The 19,234-nt window shown below is 46.7% G+C and overlaps 1 protein-coding gene across 2 annotated transcripts in view; it reads left to right on the top strand.

Moving 5' to 3' along the window:
• Nucleotides 1-19,234, top strand: part of TMEM132B (transmembrane protein 132B) — an 853,124-nt gene that overhangs the window by 30,254 nt on the left and 803,636 nt on the right. The window lies entirely within an intron of this gene.

Raw genomic sequence — 19,234 nt, 5'->3', positions numbered from 1 at the left:
TTGTGGAAGCAGCTTTACCGTATGTACGCAAAAAGTGCCCATCAAGCCAATCCAATTTGTGGGAGGGGGGAAGAATGGGGTGAAATATCTCCAGATTACCTCATCAAATTAACAGCTAGAATGCCAAAGGTCTGCAAAGCTGGAATTGCTGCAAAGGAACATTCTTTGACGAAAGCAGAGTTTGAAGAAGAAAAGTATTATTTCAAGTAAAAATCATTATCTCTAACGTAGTCAATGTCTGGACTATATTTTCTATTTATTTATCAAATGACTTGCATAATGAAAGTATGATTTTTCATGGAAAAGACAAAATTGTCTAGGGTCAAACATTTGAACTGTAGTGTGTGTGTGTGTATATATATATATATATATATATATATATATATATATATATATATATATATATATATATATATATATATATATAATATGTATATATATATACATATATATATACACACACACATATAAATTTATATATATAATATATACACACGTGATTTATTTCTATCTTGGATCTGTCACATACGATTATGCGGGCAGTGGAGTTCCCCATGTAGTTAGATCACATCAGAGAGTATCTGCCGCAAGGCTTATACATAGACTAATTCCCACACTAAAGACTTCATTCATGATCCATTCATGTCACTCAGATCTACATATAAATACGGTTGCTGCAAGAATCTGGCAGCCCAAGTCTAACTTTAAACAATACCATGGAGAACTCATTCTGAAGCAGGATTACCTTAAATAACCCCATGCATTTAGATACATTTACAATCTGACAATAGCTAGAAGAAACAAAGTCTAATATAGAGATTTTCTAACAAAGATACCCTAAACTGAGCATTGTGTATATAACACTGACGTTTTCAAGCAAAGTGATGAAAACATATAATTCATAGAACAAACTGGGAATTCAGGAGTTCATACACAGTTATTTATAAAGTAATTAAAGAGGTTTTCCCACAAAAAAAGTTACATTTTAAAGTTCATTTAATCGATAGATCTTGGAAAAATAATTAGTTGCACAATTGGATGTGTTTTTTTAAAAAAAAAAATGTTCTTGTGCTGAGATAATATTATATATGTGCCCCTGCTATGTACTGATTAATGGTTGTGTCTGACCCTACAGTGACATGGTCTGATCATACCACACCCCCTGGGATGGGGAGAACACAAAACAAGTATGCAGACATTAGAGCATGGGATCATAGATTATTCTTTTTGTGAGGTAAAGCATTTCCCTGCCTTTTTATAAAAAGTGTTTTACCCCAAAGAAAGAATTACGGTATATGTGATTCCATGCTGTAATTTCTGTGTACTTTTTTACTTCCCCCCTGCCCAGGATGTGGTACGATCAGACCATGCCCCTTTACAGTCAGACACAGCCATTACACAGTACTTAGCAGGTGCATATATAAGATGATCTCAGCACAGGAACATTTTTTAAACACATCAAATTGTGGAACTTATTATTATTCCAAGATCTATTGAACTTTGTTCTGAGTAAACCCCTTTAATTGCTTGAGGTGCATTAGGGGTACTTTGCACACTACGAGATCGCAGGTGCGATGTCGGTGGGGTCATGTCGAAAGTGACGCACTTTCTGCGTCGCTCTCGACATCGTAGTGTGTAAAGCCTAGATGATACGATTAACGAGCGCAAAAGCGTCGTAATCGTATCATCGGTGTAGCGTCGGCGAAAACCATAATTACTTAGCTGTGACGGTCCGATGTTGTTCCTCGTTCCTGCGGCAGCACACATCGCTGTGTGTGAAGTCGCAGGAGCGAGTAACATCTACCTGCTTCACCACGGCTCCTGTCGGCTATGCAGAAGGAAGGAGGTGGGCGGGATGTGTACGTCCCGCTCATCTCCGCCCCTCCGCTTCTATTGGCCGCCTGCCGTGTGACGTCGCTATTACGCCGCACGGCCCGCCCCCTTAGTAAGGAGGCGGGTCGCCGGCCAGAGCGATGGCGCAGGGCAAGGTGAGTTCATGTGAAGCTGGCGTAGCGATAATTTTCGCTACGCCAGCTATCACCACATATCGCTGCTGCGACAGGGGTGGGGACTATCGCACTCGGCATCGCAGCATCGGCTTGCGATGTCGTAGTGTGCAAAGTATTGTCCAAAATATTTACAGCATTCCACAGCTTAAAGGGATTTTACACTGCCTTTTCCAAAACACACCAGTAGGGAAGATCGTTAAAAATAAAAGAATTTTATGTCTACCTTACCCTTTGGGGCACTGCGTGGGGCCAGTAGTGATGACATCTCATCCATTCTGTCACTCCATTTACATCTTGCACAGTAGACATTTATGGAGCACCATCACCTTTTAGATCAGAGATTTTCAGAGATGTAGCGAGACCTTTGCTGGCCAGCTACTGAAAACTGCATTTTCCATGACCTTTTGTGTCTTCTCCCTGATATTTTTTGAATGATCTCTTTCATTCTATATTGACTTCAGTGGGAACAAATGCAAAGGCGAAAGAAAATCAAAAGTGACAGATAGGAATGGGCAGTATTTTTAATATTTCGGCTACATGTTTTCCAGATTTTCATGCACAATTTCTCAAAATGAGTATGCTGAGGAATCCCCATTTTACAAGATACATATGTGATGTTTGCGGGTTACACAATGTTTTATGTGTTCTCTTACATATCCTAATATCATCACTTACAATAATCATAATGGACAAACTATGTCATATAAAACACGTCACTGACACCAGGTGGCAGAACATAGATAATTGTGAGACAATGGACCTGGTACAAGGCACGCACAATGCAATATTTGTAGATATACAGTGTACATCCTTGTATTTTCTTTGGAATTTGCAAATGTTACTTTTTCTGTTGCTTTCATTCTTCATTTCTAAATCTAGAATACAATCATGTCGTGCAGTTGAGCATTTCAAGTAGTAACAGTTATTTTCTCTCAGGAATGTTCAAGGTTCTGAGCTATGTCTCCAAATAACTGCTATTTACATTGTCATAGAAACTTCCATGGCGACCAGTTCTTATTTATTATAAAGGTAATCCCATCGCAGTAATGCAGATTAGTCTCTTTGAAGAAGAAATCAGCTCTCTACAGCCATCTAGTAGGGTTAACCCACCCAATGAATCAATGTTGAATATATAATGAGCCTTGTCAAATGACCTACGAAGTTGGTTGGGCTAAAAAATCCCATGTCATGTAGCAAGTCACTGAACTCAGTGCCGGATTACCGGATTAAGCAATGTGTGCACATTGAGTATTTGGGTGCTGACATTTTTGCACCAAATCTGCATCTCCTGGCAAAAAAACCGCACCAAAACCTTATCCAAAGGCATGCGGATATAGTGCGTTATTTGACAGGAGATGCAGTTTTAGTGCAGAAATGTCTGCAACCAAATATTCAATGTGCACACATTGCCTAATCCAGTAATCCAGCATTGAGTTCTATTAAGATTAACTGAGGTCACACCTGGGGTACCGTGGGAACTGCCAATGGTGACCTCATGTGAACTCAGTGACGTCACCACTCTCAGCTGCAGCTCAGTCAGTGTGTCCATGAAGCCGCAGTAAGCGGTCACGTTTTCTACTGTGACTGTGCACTGCCACCTCAGGATGTAGCAGAGCCAGCATTGTCGTGGCTATGTACTATGGACTATGTCATACCTGCAGGGGTGTTTTGGTGGTTAATAAATTGGAGAAAGAGGTTTTTTTTTAAATAAAGGATTTTTCTCTGTCTTTTGTGTTTATTTGTTTTCACTTACAGGGTTAACAGAGAGAGGTAGTGGAAAGGGGCTTTTAAAAACCGCGCCAGAGATCCCAGATGTAATCTTGAATTAATGTATTTTTATTTCGGCATAGGTCTACGCGTTTCAGGAGGCTCAGCTCCCTTCCTCAGGACCAGCAAGCACAAGATACATCAAATCAAATTGAGATTTGATGTATCTTGTGCTTGCTGGTCCTGAGGAAGGGAGCTGAGCCTCCTGAAACGCGTAGACCTATGCCGAAATAAAAATACATTAATTCAAGATTACATCTGGGATCTCTGGCGCGGTTTTTAAAAGCCCCTTTCCACTACCTCTCTCTGTTATCTGCTGCTTGGGGTACTGCTGCCGTTGATCCACATACATGCTGTTACAGGAGTTGTGCCTGACACAACCCTGATCGGTGAGTAGGATTACTCTCTTTTTCACCCCCTGGTTATCAGGGTAAGACCCTATGCGCTTTCTTTTCCACAGGTCCTTTGCCTTTGTTACTTACAGGGTTAGTAATGGGATCATCTCATAGACTCCTCTCAATTACTAACCTTGGGCTTGATGACGCTGTGATTTTTTGACAAATTGTAGCTGTCATTAACCCCTTTATTACCCCGATTACTACCGCACAGTGGCAATTGGGATGATGATGATATATTTTTATACTCCACAACTAATCACAGATGTCAGCAGTCTGACTGCAACCAATCACAGACACTGTCATAGAGGCTGGGCGGTGATGCAGTGAATATGCATGAGGGTTAATGAGCAGACCCGGAAGCAGTGTGACAGCCGCGCGGGAGACTTGGTAACTATAAATGCGCTGTTTTAATCTCTATTTTGCTTTCTTTTAACTTATTTTTTTTTTCATTTTTATCCGGGTGACTGAACTCGAACAGTAACACAGACTTCCCTGAGAAGTCCGTGATCGTGGTCTGTGCATAACAGTAAGAAGCAACTTTTAAAAGATTATCAGATGATCTAATAAAAGGCTGCACTTTATGCAACTGCAGACTTATGAATTCTTACATCATGCTCTCGAGATACTCCCTTATTGCCAGCAAGAGCGGGTGGTCACATCACTGCAAATGTGCGATTTACCTACTTCCAGCTACAATTCAACTGGATGTGAGCAGCCCCACTGAATTCACTTGTATTGAGCGAGGACAAGTTCATCTAGCCGGCACGTGACTGCATGAACGTAATTGCATATGTGGCGCCCCTGACCCGGTCAGGCACCACTGAGTACTGCACCCATGCTGGGACAGTACTTCCAGGTAATCCTAAGGGCCAGAACGAGGTGTGTACGCATAGACACATAGCAACCAGTTCTCCCACACCATTAGATGGGACCCTTGGGCAGTCTCCGGAGAGGTCTGGCCTTCAAATCTTGTCAAGGGGTGAAGTGAAGGGGCTGGGAGCTAGGGAGTGCAGAGGTTGTCAGGAAGAGAGGAGAGCCAGTCTGGTAGTGGTGAGCGGCGGTCGCGAGAAGGATACGCGCGCTCCCACTAGTCAGACACTGCATGGGATAGTAGCCGTTAGCGGGGGAGAACGGTCACCTGGTAGACAGAGGACGGTGCTCCTGGTGACTATACACGTATGGGGCACAGGTCCCTACAGCAGACTCCAGTTTTAAAGACCTGCTAAACCTGACGGTGAGGGGAACTACAGGTACCTCACCAAACTTACAGAGTTAGAGCCTCAGCAGCAACGCAGGGACCCATAAGGGGACAGAGACTGGAGCCATCTCACTTGGTCCATGCTGCCGGCAAACGGGCCAAACACAGGGGAGAAAAGGCAGTAGCGACTCCCTAGATAGACTCCCATGGTACTTCACGTCAGGGGGTTATCCGAACACAGAGTGCTAGGAAGGCGAGCTAACAGGTTACCCTCAGACTGGCCCGAAGGAACCCTGGTCTTACCTAGTTAATCACAGCAACGCCCGGGTCAGCTCACAACAACATCTGAGTGAGTAAAAAACAGTTGAAAGACTTTTGGACTCAGCTTGTGTTATTCTGGGACCCACTACCCTACTCACCCGAGCCCCTGGGGCCTGCCTCACTCATGGGAATCTACATCATCTGGCTGCAGACCCCATTAGCCCCAGACACTCGTAAAATCTGCAGCGGCGGTCATCCCCATCCCTGACCGCAAGCTGTGAGTGGCGTCACGACATATAAAATAAAAACTGACATTACCTGTTGCCATATCGACTAAGCCCTGTGGCGTCCCTGAACAGGATCATCACCCCTGGGGCGCCACATCTTCTTTTTGGCGTCACGAACAGGATCGTGGACTAGACCCGTTCAGACGAGTGACAGTGTGCCTCGGCGGTCCGATTGAAAGATTTGAACTGGGGAGGCGGAGCCGGACATGACTGTGTGAATACGCTTCCTCTCTGAGCTCCTCACTGCAATCCCCCATAAAACTGGTTTTTATTGCTAAAATGGGCAAATCCTCTGACAAAAAGGCTAAGCCCAGTACCCTGAAGCGGCCACCTCCATCCCAGTGCAATATTGGAGCCTATCTCAGCCGCTCCCGGGAGCCTGGGACAGTACCACAGCCAGGACGGGAGCTGAGGCCTGCAGACCCTGATCCAGTACCAGGCTCGATGCCTGAAAACACAGCAGCCTCAGAGGCCCGGAGGACGGGAGTGGCGTGGGGGAGGTCCCGTGCCACAGAGGAACCCACAGCTGGATCCATGACAGCGATGGAAAACAATGGAAGCCCCACGCAGAGAGAGGCAGCAAAGCCTGCGGCGCCATTTCAAGATGGCGGCCGCGCACAGAGGGAACAAACCGGCGGTTCAGTGGTGGAGGTTGGGACACCCGCAGCCAGTGCCTTACCTGCTCCGCGCTCCGCTGTGAAGCTACAGAAACCGGTGAGTTCACACAACCCACGTGCGTTCGGCGCACGTGGGAATCTGGCAGCTGCAGCCGAGGAGAACTGGGCACACGTGCGCCCAGGCATAATCGGTGACTCACCGCTGCAGCCCCGTGAGCTAGAGAAGATGTCGCCGCGTTGTGCAGCGGGGGAGGAGAAGACACCAACCCTACACACAGGTGCTGTGGAGGGGGGGAAGAAAAGGGCTGCAGTTAACCCTGATGAGTTACCTGTCTACAGTTCACAGGCGCTGGGTCTGCGTGGGGACCTAGTAAGGGGGGCCAAAGCCAGAGACTGTGGTAACATCACTAGCCCCACTCCCCTGTCAGAGATCTCAGGGCCCATAGGGAGCCTTGGGGATGGAGAGGGACCGCATAATCCCCTGGTGGCTGCAAATGAGTCCTGGGGAATCCCCCATGGGGAGACATCCCCCACCCATTCAGAAAGCTGGTCCACGGGTTCCTCCTGGGCAGAGAGCCTGGCAAGCCCAAGTGGGGAACTGAAGAGGGGCACTGTGATACCCGTGAATAGTGGGCTCCGGGTGTTGGGATCTCCCCCATTCCGACATGCGTCAATGCTACAGGTGTGGGAAGACATAAATAACCCCAGGGGTACTCAGAAAGTGATATATGGTCCGGCGTTACAGGACTCTTTTCGGGCATATTCCAACATGTCCCATACTGCTGCCTCAATGGGTGAGGACCGTCTAGCATCCTTAGCAGACTTGCGCTCACTGTTACAAGCGATACCCACCAAGAATGATATTGCAGCACTGGCCAACCAAGTGGCAGAATGTAAACAGGAATTCACCCAACTGCGGACTGAACTCTCCTCACTCTCCCATAGGGTGGACACCCTTGATGAGCGGCAATCAAATTCTCAGGTCTCTATTCAATCTATCCAAGAGACAGTAAAGAACCAGTCCAAGCAATTATTTGCCCTCCAACAGCATGTAGATGACCTGGAGAACAGAAACAGACGGAACAATTTATGTGTTAGGGGCCTTCCTAAGTTCATTGCCACCCCTGATATTCCTGCAGTTCTCTGTTCAATCTTTAATAGCTAACTAAAGAGACCACCAGGAGCTTCTCTTGAACTTGACAGAGCCCATAGGGCCCTGCGTCCCCCAGACCCAAAGGACTCTCGCCCAAGAGATGTTGTGTGTAGGGTGCACTTTTTTGCCACCAAGGAGGCCATCTTGCATGCCGCCCGGAGGAAACAGAATTTATGATACAATGGCTCAGCCATCCACATAATGCCAGATCTCTCACGGCACACTCTGGCCCAGCGTGCTACCCTTAAGCCTCTTCTGGATGTCTTAAAAGAGAAGGGTCTACCGTTCCGATGGGGATTCCCCTTCTCCCTATCGGTACAGAAGGACTCACGATGGTGGATCTTACGTTCCCCAGAGGACGTTCCGGCATTCGTCGCGAACCTGGGTCTACCTACTATTTCCATCTCAGAGTGGCCCACAACACTGCTACAGCCTTGGGTTCCCAGGGGAAAAGCTAGCACTACCAAGCCGATTCCACATACTGATTCCAGTAGAGGGCTGCCCCCGAGAGGAGACAGAGGTCGCAGAACAGACCGTCCTCGGCAGACGACATAGATAAGCTCAGAGGATGTGCATGTCTCCAGGACCTGTATTACTTTCAGTTACCTAAGATAAATGTCTTTATCATGTTGATCTCAAGTCTAGTTATCGCCCATATTGCATAAGCATTTGATACTTTTGCCAGTGTTTATGGTTAACTTTAATGTTTCAAGTATATCTAGAGCTCTGTTCGGTTATGTCTGACAGCTTTTTTCCCCAAATAGGCTGGGATCCCCTGTCCTGCCGAGTCGAGGCGGATATGTTCCCTAGGAACGTTTGTTCAGTCTTAGTTTATTGTGCAAGGTTTTTATGCCTGCTGTTATTTTTTTTCTCTCCCTCCTACACTCTACTCATTTCAAGTCTTTTCTTCTTTCTGTCTTTGGCGGCCGGGCTGATCGTGTCCGATCCTTTTTTTCATATATTTCTAATGTCTCATTCCCCTGTAGATGGCGGACCTAACCATTGCCTCTTTCAACGCCAAGGGCCTCAATGTTCCGGAGAAAAGGTTGCAGATACTTTACCACCTTCATAAATGGAAGGTGAGAATAGTGTGTTTCCAGAAGACCCATTTCAAACAGGGACACTCCCCAACTATCAAAAATAAATACTACCAGACATGGGTAACCTCAGATAATCCAGACTCCCGTTCTAAAGGTGTGGCGATAGCCATTCATAAATCTCTCCCTCATCAAATCTTAAAGTGCACGACGGATAGTCTTGGAAGATATATTATCCTTTTGCTGAAGGTGGGGGACCAAACATTTACAATAATTAATGCATAGTCACCAAATTTAAGGCAGGATAGCTTTGTTGCTCGGCTGGTAGACGTTGCGATCCCTTTGATACAAGGTATAGTAATTTTATGCGGTGACCTTAATGTCACCCTCGACCCCACATTGGATAATTCCAGGGGGAAATCCAACATTGCTTACTCTATCATTAAACGTATCAAAAAAGCTTTATTCCGTATCCAAATGTTCGACACATGGAGACTAAAACACCCATCGGACAGAGATTATAGTTTCTATTCCCACACACAAGACTCGTATAGTCGTATCGACTATATATTTCTACAGCACAATGCCCTCCCCTGGATACGACATACGGGGATGGGTAACATACTATGGTCAGACCACGCGCCGGTCTATTGCACGATCGAAATTTCCTCTCTCTCGACCCCTAGAGGGTTGTGGCGGCTAAACGAGTCATTGCTGCTGGATGAGCTCTGTGTTACCGATGTTCAGACCTCTATCACCAGGTTCATAAAGGACCACTCAGTGGACGACACTGCCCCCGCCTATAAGTGGGAAGCATTGAAGTGCGTCCTACAAGGCATTTTTATTAAACATGGGTCCCGCATTAAAAAATAAAGGGCCCAAGACATAGTAAAAGCTCTTCATAAGGTTTCTGAACTGGAGCTCATCCATAAGCGAGCCTTATCGGCCCCTAATCTACAAGCCCTTTTACACGCTAGGATTGAGGTTAAAAAGCTATTAGATTCCTCATATAAACGCCTACTTCACGTAGGGAAGGGGAGGTTTTATGAGTTTGGGGACAAGCCAGGCAGACTGTTGGCCAATGCACTGAGAGAAAGGAGAGCTCAAACACTCATTCCTTGCATCAAGAACTCACGTGACGAACTACTTTATGCCACCCCTGATATCTCAAATACCTTCCACGACTTTTATTCCAGGCTGTACAATTTACCTGTTGGGCCCCCTGAGTTGGGTAATGGGTGTCCTTCAATGCCCTCACCATTTAGGCGTCTCAACAGCTCTATAATTGAAGACCTAGAGAGCCCTTTTTCATTGGAGGATATATTGGCGGTGATTCGCGACACACCTGGCAACAAGAGCCCTGGCCCTGACGGGTTCCCCGCCAAGTTTTATAAATCCTTTTCAGAACAGCTAGCACCCTTAATGCTTCTCTCCTTCAACTCAATCTCGGTCCCTTTCCCGCCTCATTCCACCACGGCCCATATTTCTCTGCTCCTTAAGGCTGGAAAAGACCCCACGGCGTGTAGTAGCTTTAGACCAATATCTCTCCTTAACATAGATTTAAACATCTATGCCAAGCTCTTGGCAAATAGACTTAGCCCTCTGCTTCCTGACCTGATTCATTTGGATCAGGTTAGTTTTGTCCCGGGCAGGGAGGCGAGGGATAACACCATAAAGACCCTGGACCTAATCCATCACGCACACACTAAAAAACGTTCTTTGATGTTGTTATCTCTGGATGCTGAGAAGGCTTTTGACAGAGTCTCCTGGCAGTGACTTTCTCAGACACTGGAACATATAGGCCTTATAGCATTCTCCGACAGCATACCTTAAGACTAACGGCACTCTGTCGAGACCCTTCTCCATCCAGAATGGGATCCGGCAAGGGTGTCCCCTGTCACCTTTATTGTACATCTTGGTCATGGAACACTTGCTATCAGCCATCAGGAACAACCCGGATATACGGGGAGTCAATATCGCTAATCGGGAGCATACATGTGCCGCTTTGCCGACGATCTCCTCGTTTATCTGTGTAATCCCCTTACATCTCTCCTGTCACTAATGTTGGAACTAAACCATTTAGCAGATGGTCCAACTTTAAAATCAATTTTGATAAATCAAAGGCCCTAAATATTTCCTTGCCTCAAACAACTGTAAATGCTATAAAACCAAATTTCCCCTTTAGATGGCCACCCCACGGCAGTATTGGTTACTTGGGCATTAATATCCCATCCGATCTGTCCAGGCTCTTCTCACTGAATTATCAAAATTTTCTGTCAAAACTTGAAGGAGACTTAGTTTCTTGGCAAAGGGGTACTCTTTCTTGGTTCGGCAGGATTAGCGCTCTCTGGATGACGGCCCTGCCAAGACTGTTGTATTTGATACAAACGGTCCTGGTTTATGTTCCGGCGGCCTATTGGGCCAGGATACAGCGCTTATTCAATCAATTTGTTTGGTCAAAGAAGCGCGCCCGTCTAAGGAGTAGCGTCCTGACTAGGACCAAGAACGCGGGTGGGGCGGGGTTGCCCCACTGCAGGCGGTATTATCTGGCAACTGCTCACGCCAGAGTTTTAGACCTTTTACATAGTTCTAGTTCCAAGTTTTGGGTATGTCTGGCACAGGATCTATGCCCTTTATCAGTGCCGACCCTGCCGTGGACCTTGCCACTCCTTACCAAACATAAGATTGACATGTCTTATAGCACCAAACAAACTTTGAAAACTATACACTCGACACCACTTCGCAATCACCTGATTCAGCCCAGAGGTCCCCTCATGCCCCTAACGGATAATCCAGAGTTTATACCAGGGGCATCATCTAACAACTTTCTGGGTAGCTCAAAACAGAACCCTTTGAGATTGAACCAGGTAGCCCCGGAGGGTTCCCTCCTACCACTCTTGAAGATTGTAGAGAATCGTAATTTCAAATTGCGGTTCCATTTTGAATATGCCCAACTTAAACACTTTATAACCTCACAAGACATTGTCATGGCTCATCCCTCGCTTCCAACATCTTTTGAAAACCTCTGCGTGGTTTCCTCCGATACACGTCATGCAATATCAAAAGTGTACAAGCTCATGATAAGCACGACAGAGGTATCTCTTCCCCGCTTTTGTGCAGCATGGGAGGAGGAGCTCAATCAGACGTTCCGGGGGGATCAGTGGAAGCGCTGTTTCTGTCTGACCCACAGGTCCGTGGTTGCCACCAGGATGCAAGAAACCAGTTATAAAATACTTTCCAGGTGGTACAGGGTCCCAGCATTTCTTCATGCATGGTGCCCAGAAGTACCTGATACCTGCTGGTATTGTGGAGCGCAGGGGGGCACCATGTCCCACATCTGGTGGTATTGCCCGAGCCTGGTGGTCTTTTGGAGAAAGTACTAATAGCCATACAGGAGGTCACCGGGATCACAGTCCTTAGTCGTCCAGAGGCAGTCATATTGTACATCTTTAATGTACCAGAAAAGACCTACAAAAAATCCTTCTTGGGCCACCTTCTTCAGGCGGCCAAGATGGTGATCCCGCGGCACTGGAAGAACCCTGCTCCCCCTACGTTAGATGAGTGGGTACTGGAGGTGAATGTGATTCACCGCATGGAAATGGTGATGGCCCAGTCGCGTGGACAGACGGTAGGGATGGCCACTAAATGGTTTCAGTGGGAATCATTCCTGTCTGGCGAAAAATTTCTTGAACAAATTTAATTTCCAGAGACTGGGTACTCTGGCCCTTTCCCCCCCCTGATAACATGCTCTACCCATCCGACAAATTTTGGTCCAACAGACAATGTATCAGACCCGGCCGACGCACTCTTTCTTCCTTTATCTCTTCTTCTTTTTTCTGACTTATCCCTCTTTCTCTGCATGTCGTGACTGCTGCTCTTCTTTACTTCTCTTTTCAATTTTATTATTTCTTTTTCTCATGATTTAAACTGACTACCCATGTACTATATTAATCATTTACTTTCTGCCTTGAGGTCTACGACTGTGTTGTGTTGCTTAGACCTTCGATCTAAATCATTTGTTAGAGCATGGATGTATATTCTCTTATTGTATTCTTATTATAAACTCAATAAAACTTTAAATTGGAAAAAGAAAGATTTGAACTGCCGCCATTTTGCCACCATTGAAAGTGCGCGCGATTCAAAAGATTGTAGCTTGCGCAGAAGAAGTAACCGCCCACGGAAAAGAGTGACAGTCCCAGAAAATCCCAAGAGCGCTCTAACCCAGTGAGAGGAGGAGACGGGGGCTGATCTGTCCCCGGACTGCTGGGACGTCCCAGTCCTGTGGGAGGAGAAACTGAACTAAGGCCAAAACCTGAGGAGAAGCTGATGAGCGAAGGAAGGAGCAAGATGGCATCGGCAGAGGGTGATCAGAGGGAGCAGGCTGGTCAGGGCCCATGACGGCGGAGGAGCTGGAAGCGGAGGTTGAAAGGATTGCTGACCACATGGAGGAGCAGCGGAAACGCGAAGTAGCCGCCTGGAGACACAGAATACTGATGGCGATCCAAAACCTGCTGCTGTCCGTGCAGCGGAACCTGCCCCATGCTCAGCCCAAACCACCGCCAGTGACAGAGACCCCACCACTAGATGTCTCCAGCCCGACTCCGGGTGAGTCCGATACAACCCCCTCCTTACCTAGTGTACTGATCCCGCCGGCACTACAATCAGAAGCCGGTGCGACGCCCACGCCGTCCCGACCTGAAGCGGTCGCAACACCCTCTCCGCTGGAGAGGGGTCCAGGTGCCCTGTCCTCGAATCACCTGGTTGTTAAAGGCCCGGTCATCGATCTGCTGCTTACCAGACCTGAAGCGGTCACACCACCCTCTCCGCTGGAGAGGTATCCTGAAGACCCACCACCATCCTGCCCTGCTGCCGAAGGCTCGGCCCCAGAGCTGCCACGTACCAGACCAGAGGAGGTTGCAGCACCCTCTGTAAGAGAGGGAGACCATGAGGCCGCGCTGCTATCCCCCCGCCGACCGGAAGAGGTCGCAGCACCGTCTGTCAGGGAGGGAGAACAGGTCCTGCAGCCAGGTCTGCAGAGTCTGACTAGTGGGAGCGCGCATATCCTTCTCGCGACCACCGCTCACTATTACCAGACTGGCTCTCCTCTCTTCCTGACAACCTCTGCACTCCCTAGTTCCCAGCCCCTCTGCTTCACCCCTTGACAAGATTTGAAGACCAGACCCCTCCGGAGACTGCCCAAGGGTCCCATCTAATGGTGTGGGAGAACTGGTTGCTATGTGTCTGTGCATACACACCTCGTTCTGGCCCTTAGGCTTATCTGGAAGTACTGTCCCAGCATGGGTGCATTACTCAGTGGTGCCTGACCGGGTTAGGGGTGCCACACATGCATTTTGCCACAAACTCTCAATGACAATACCAGAGAATTCTGACAGCCTGAGATGTGCAGAATTGTGTAGTCACATAGATTGCAGACTTTTATCAAAAGACCAGGCGACCCCTTTGAGAACATGTTCACGTGTGATCGAGCTGCATTTCTTGAAAAGAGGCTATTTAATTGTGATTTTGGAAAATCAAGGAAAAGATAAACCCAGAGCAATTGCATCATGTGAACATACCCTTAAGGTGGCATTGTCCCTCTGACCTATTTGGCCCCTAGGCAACTGCAAAAGGGTGCCCATATGGGATGTGCTGTCACCGCTACGCAATATTTGCTGTATCTCTGACTATGTTCCTATTAGTCTCCTAGTGATGAATGAGGCTTTGAATAGTCACTTCTAGCTGAAATCCTTATGGAACTGCATAATATCTACCATCACTGCATCTCATCTAACGTGCATTTTATCACAAAGGAAGTGCCAATCCCAGTCCATTTTGCTTCCAGTTAAATGGAATAAATTGCACTATAGTGGTGACTGCTAAGCACCAGTTTTGTAGTAATGGCAGTTTATACAAATCCATGAATAAAGCAGCACAGTATGCAGTGGGTTAATGACATTTCTAAAAAACCCAGAATGGCTGTGTTTGGCTAGGGGGGGCAAGTTTAACCTTTCCTCACAATTTAGTTACCAGGTGAATGATTGCCCACAAAACAGCACAGTATACTAAATGGCTTCATACATAAAGGATATTACATAAGCAGCACAAGCTTGCACATTATATATATATATATATATATATATATATATATATATATATATATAAAATGGGCAATATACAGTATATATATATATATATATATATATATATATATATATACTTTTTATCCAAAAGTGAGTACACCCATCATATTTTTCTAAATATTTTAATATTTTACTGTATCTATTTATTGGACGACACTGAAGATATAACACTTTAATGCAATGTAAAGTAGTCAGTGAACAGCTTGTATAGTGTAAATTTGGAGACCATCAACACACAGCCATTAATGGCTGATTTATACATTAATAGCCATGTGTTGAGTTATTTAGATGCCACACCAAATGTACACTGTTAAACAAGTTGTACATTGTCTCCTTTATATTGTATCAAAGGGGCAGATCTTCAATGTTGTCCTGTGGAAAGTAAAGCATTTATCAAAAATGTGAGGGGTGTAGTTGTTTTTGTTATATACTGAATCACCAGCAAAAAAATAGTCAATATCAAAATTAATTTTTATTAATTATAAAACATTAAAAATAGACAGGATGCCTCTCGAAAGTAAGCCCCTCAAACGGGTTGAAATTGTATCAAAGAATTATTATTATATTTGAACACCAAACATCTACATAGTTGTAACCCCGTATACTGCGTAATAATGGTATGTATATATATATATATATATATATATATATATATATATATATATATATATTAAAATAGAAAAATGTAGTAATAACTATATATATATTATAACAACACAAGTGTGTTATAGGGAAATACAATAGCTCATCAGAACTAATAACAAACACTGGTAATGAGAATACCTACGGGGGATAAAAAATGCAAGTAAGCATCCCACACCCTCTCCGACGCACGTTTCGCACTTGTAGCGCTTCTTCCAGGAAGAATAATAATTCTTTGATACAATTTCAACCCGTTTGAGGGGCTTACTTTCTAGAGACATCCTATCTATTTTTAATGTTTTATAATTAATAAAAGTTCATTTTGATATTGACTATTCTTTTGCTGGTGATTTATATCTCACTGCTCGTATTTCCCTAACATTGGTATACAATAAGTTTTTTGGTGTTGATGATTTGTTATATACTGTATACAGTTGACATCAGAAGTTTACATACACTATCTATAAAGACACATATGTAGGTTTTTCTCACTATCTGACATGAAATCAGAATAAAACTTTCCCGTTTCCCTAAGGTTTATTCTGATTTCATGTCAGACAGTGAGAAAAACATGGATGTGTCTTTATAGATAGTGTATGTAAACGTCTGGTGTCAACTATACACAGGATATATACTGTATGTATATATATATATATATATATATATATATATATATTGTGAGGTAGCACGGTCGGCTGCGCAGCAGAAGACACGGGATCCAGGCATTAAGGTTCACAGCACACGGTTTTAATGTCCAAACAAAAGTCCATAACACAATAGATGTGCCTCTCCAGCAGAAAACTCAGGGAGTTCTGTTCACTCCCTCACACCCGGCACACCTGCCCTTGTTCCTGATTCTATTTAACCCTTCCTTCAGCCTGTAGGGAAACAGCATTAACCCTATAGTGGATTTACTTTCTATCATGGAGTGAGCACAACCGGGGCGAGACATACCGGCCGTCATAGATAACCCTGGTCACAGTCTCACATACCCCCCCCCTCAGTTCAAGCGTGCGGGGTTGAACTCCAGCCATCAAACACGGGCCGCGGGACAAGGCATCGGCGTTGCCCTGCAACCTACCGGCCCGTTGTTCAACCGTAAACCGGAAGTTCTGCAGAGAAAGGAACCACCGGGTAACTCGGGCATTCCGTTCCTTGGCGGACCTCATCCAGACCAGTGGAGAGTGATCCGTCACCAAGCGAAACTGCCGTCCCAGCAGGTAATAGTTTAGGGACTCCAAGGCCCACTTGATCGCCAGGCACTCCTTCTCCACTACGCTATAATTCCGCTCGGGAGGAGTGAGCTTCCTACTCAAGAAGGTGACGGGGTGTTCCTCCCCCTGAACCACCTGAGACAGCACTGCCCCCAGGCCGACCTCCGAGACGTCAGTCTGTACAATGAACTCCTTCCGGAAATCAGGGTTGACCAGAACGGGCTGTCCGCACAGGACCTCCTTCAGGGCCCGGAAGGAGTCCTCGGCCTGCGGCAGTCCAGCGCACCATGACGGACTTCTTGCCTTTGAGAAGGTCCGTCAAGGGGGCTGATAGTCCCGCAAAATCCTTTACAAACCTCCTGTAGTACCCCACGATACCCAGGAAGGCCCTAACCTGCTTCGTGGTCAGGGGTCTAGGCCACTTCTGGATCGCCTCAACCTTGTTAATTTGGGGCTTAATCACTCCTTGGCCTATCACGTAGCCCAAGTAGCGGGCTTCCGTGAGTCCCAATGCACATTTCTTGGGATTGGCTGTCAATCCGGCTGTTCGAAGCGCGTCCACCACCGCTTGTACCTGTTCCAAGTGGGTCTGCCAATCGGAGCTGTAAATAATGATGTCATCCAGGTACGCTGATGCATACGCCTGGTGGGGTTCCAGCACTAAGTCCATCAACCTCTGGAACGTGGCCGGAGCGCCATGTAACCCAAAAGGCAAGACAACATAGTGGAAGAGACCCTCCGGCGTAACAAAAGCGGTTTTCTCCTTGGCGGACTCCGTTAGTGGCACCTGCCAGTACCCCTTGGTCAGGTCGAGCGTGGTAAAATATCACGCCTGTCCCAGCCTATCAATCAGCTCATCCACCCGGGGCATGGGGTAGAGATCGAACTTGGATATTTCGTTCAATCTCCTAAAGTCATTGCAGAACCTTAAGGAGCCATCGGGTTTTGATATTAGGACAATCGGACTAGCCCATTCACTCCGGGATTTTTCGATGACCCCCAGGCGTAACATTGTCTTTACTTCCTCCGATATGGCTTGTCGTCGAGCCTCCGGTACCCGGTATGACTTCAGGCGTACCTTCAGGTGGGGCTCGGTGACAATATCGTGTCGTATCAGACTGGTCCTACCGGGCAGCTCGGAGAAGACATCGGGGTTCTGCTGAACCAACCGTCTGGCCTCTCGCCTCTGTTGCTTGGTGAGGGCTTCTCCAATCCTTACTTCCGGTTCATCCTCTCCGGAGGTCGCTGGAGCCGGATGTGAACGACCCGAAGAGGAGGGAGGTGGGGAAAAAACAGCCATCAGTCTTTCCCGTTCCTGCCAAGGTTTTAATAGGTTGACATGGTATATTTGTTCAGGTTTCCGCCTACCGGGCTGCAATACTTTATAGTTAACCACCCCGACTCTTTCCTTTATCTCGTAGGGGCCTTGCCACTGAGCCAGGAATTTACTCTCCGCCGTGGGGATTAATACCAACACCCGATCCCCGGGTTTAAAGGTCCGCACGGTGGCTTGTCTATTGTAGCCTCCTGTAAATGCTCCTTCACAATTGGCATGACCGCGCTTATGCAGTTCTGCATACCTAAAATGTGTTCGATCACACTTTTATGGGGGGTGGGCTCTTGTTCCCATGTTTCTTTTGCCAGGTCCAACAATCCCCGGGGATGTCGCCCGTATAACAATTCAAAAGGCGAAAACCCCGTGGATGCCTGTGGCACCTCTCGTATGGCAAACATCAAATAGGGAAGCATCATATCCCAGTCTTTCCCGTCTTTTGAGATCACCCTTCTTAGCATGGTTTTCAGGGTTTTATTGAAACGCTCGACTAAACCGTCCGTTTGAGGATGATACACAGACGTACGCAACTGCTTGATCTGGAGTAGCCGGCATAGCTCTTTGGTCACTTTAGACATGAATGGGGTCCCCTGATCCGTAAGGATCTCCTTGGGCAACCCCACCCGGCAGAACACAGCAAACAACTCCCGAGCTATAAGCTTTGCTGCAGTATGTCTGAGAGGTATCGCCTCGGGATACCGGGTGGCATAGTCAACGATCACTAGGATGTGTTGGTGCCCTCGAGTGGACTTTACGAGGGGCCCCACCAGATCCATCCCTATCCGTTCAAAAGGGACTTCTATAATGGGTAACGGTACCAACGGACTGTGAAAATGGGTCAGGGGTGCGGTAAGCTGACACTTCGGGCAGGTTTCGCAGAACCGTTTTACCTCCCCAAAGACCCCGGGCCAATAGAACCTTTGCAATATTCGCTCCTGCGTTTTCTTGACCCCTAGGTGGCCACTCATCAGGTGTTTATGAGCCAAGTCGAGGACCCGCCGGCGATGCGGCTGGGGCACCACCAACTGTTCTACCCCCACGCCCCGTATTTCATCTACCCGGTAGAGTAAATCCTGCTTAAGAGCGAAATGGGGGTACCTTACCTGGGCACCGGGCAGCTGTGCCACCCCGTCAACTACTGTCACCCGACTCCGGGCATGTATTAACGTAGGGTCCTG

Source organism: Anomaloglossus baeobatrachus, chromosome 1 (assembly GCF_048569485.1).
Source record: "Anomaloglossus baeobatrachus isolate aAnoBae1 chromosome 1, aAnoBae1.hap1, whole genome shotgun sequence".
NCBI classification, from domain to species: domain Eukaryota; kingdom Metazoa; phylum Chordata; class Amphibia; order Anura; family Aromobatidae; genus Anomaloglossus; species Anomaloglossus baeobatrachus.
This window is presented reverse-complemented; position numbering and strand designations above follow the sequence as displayed.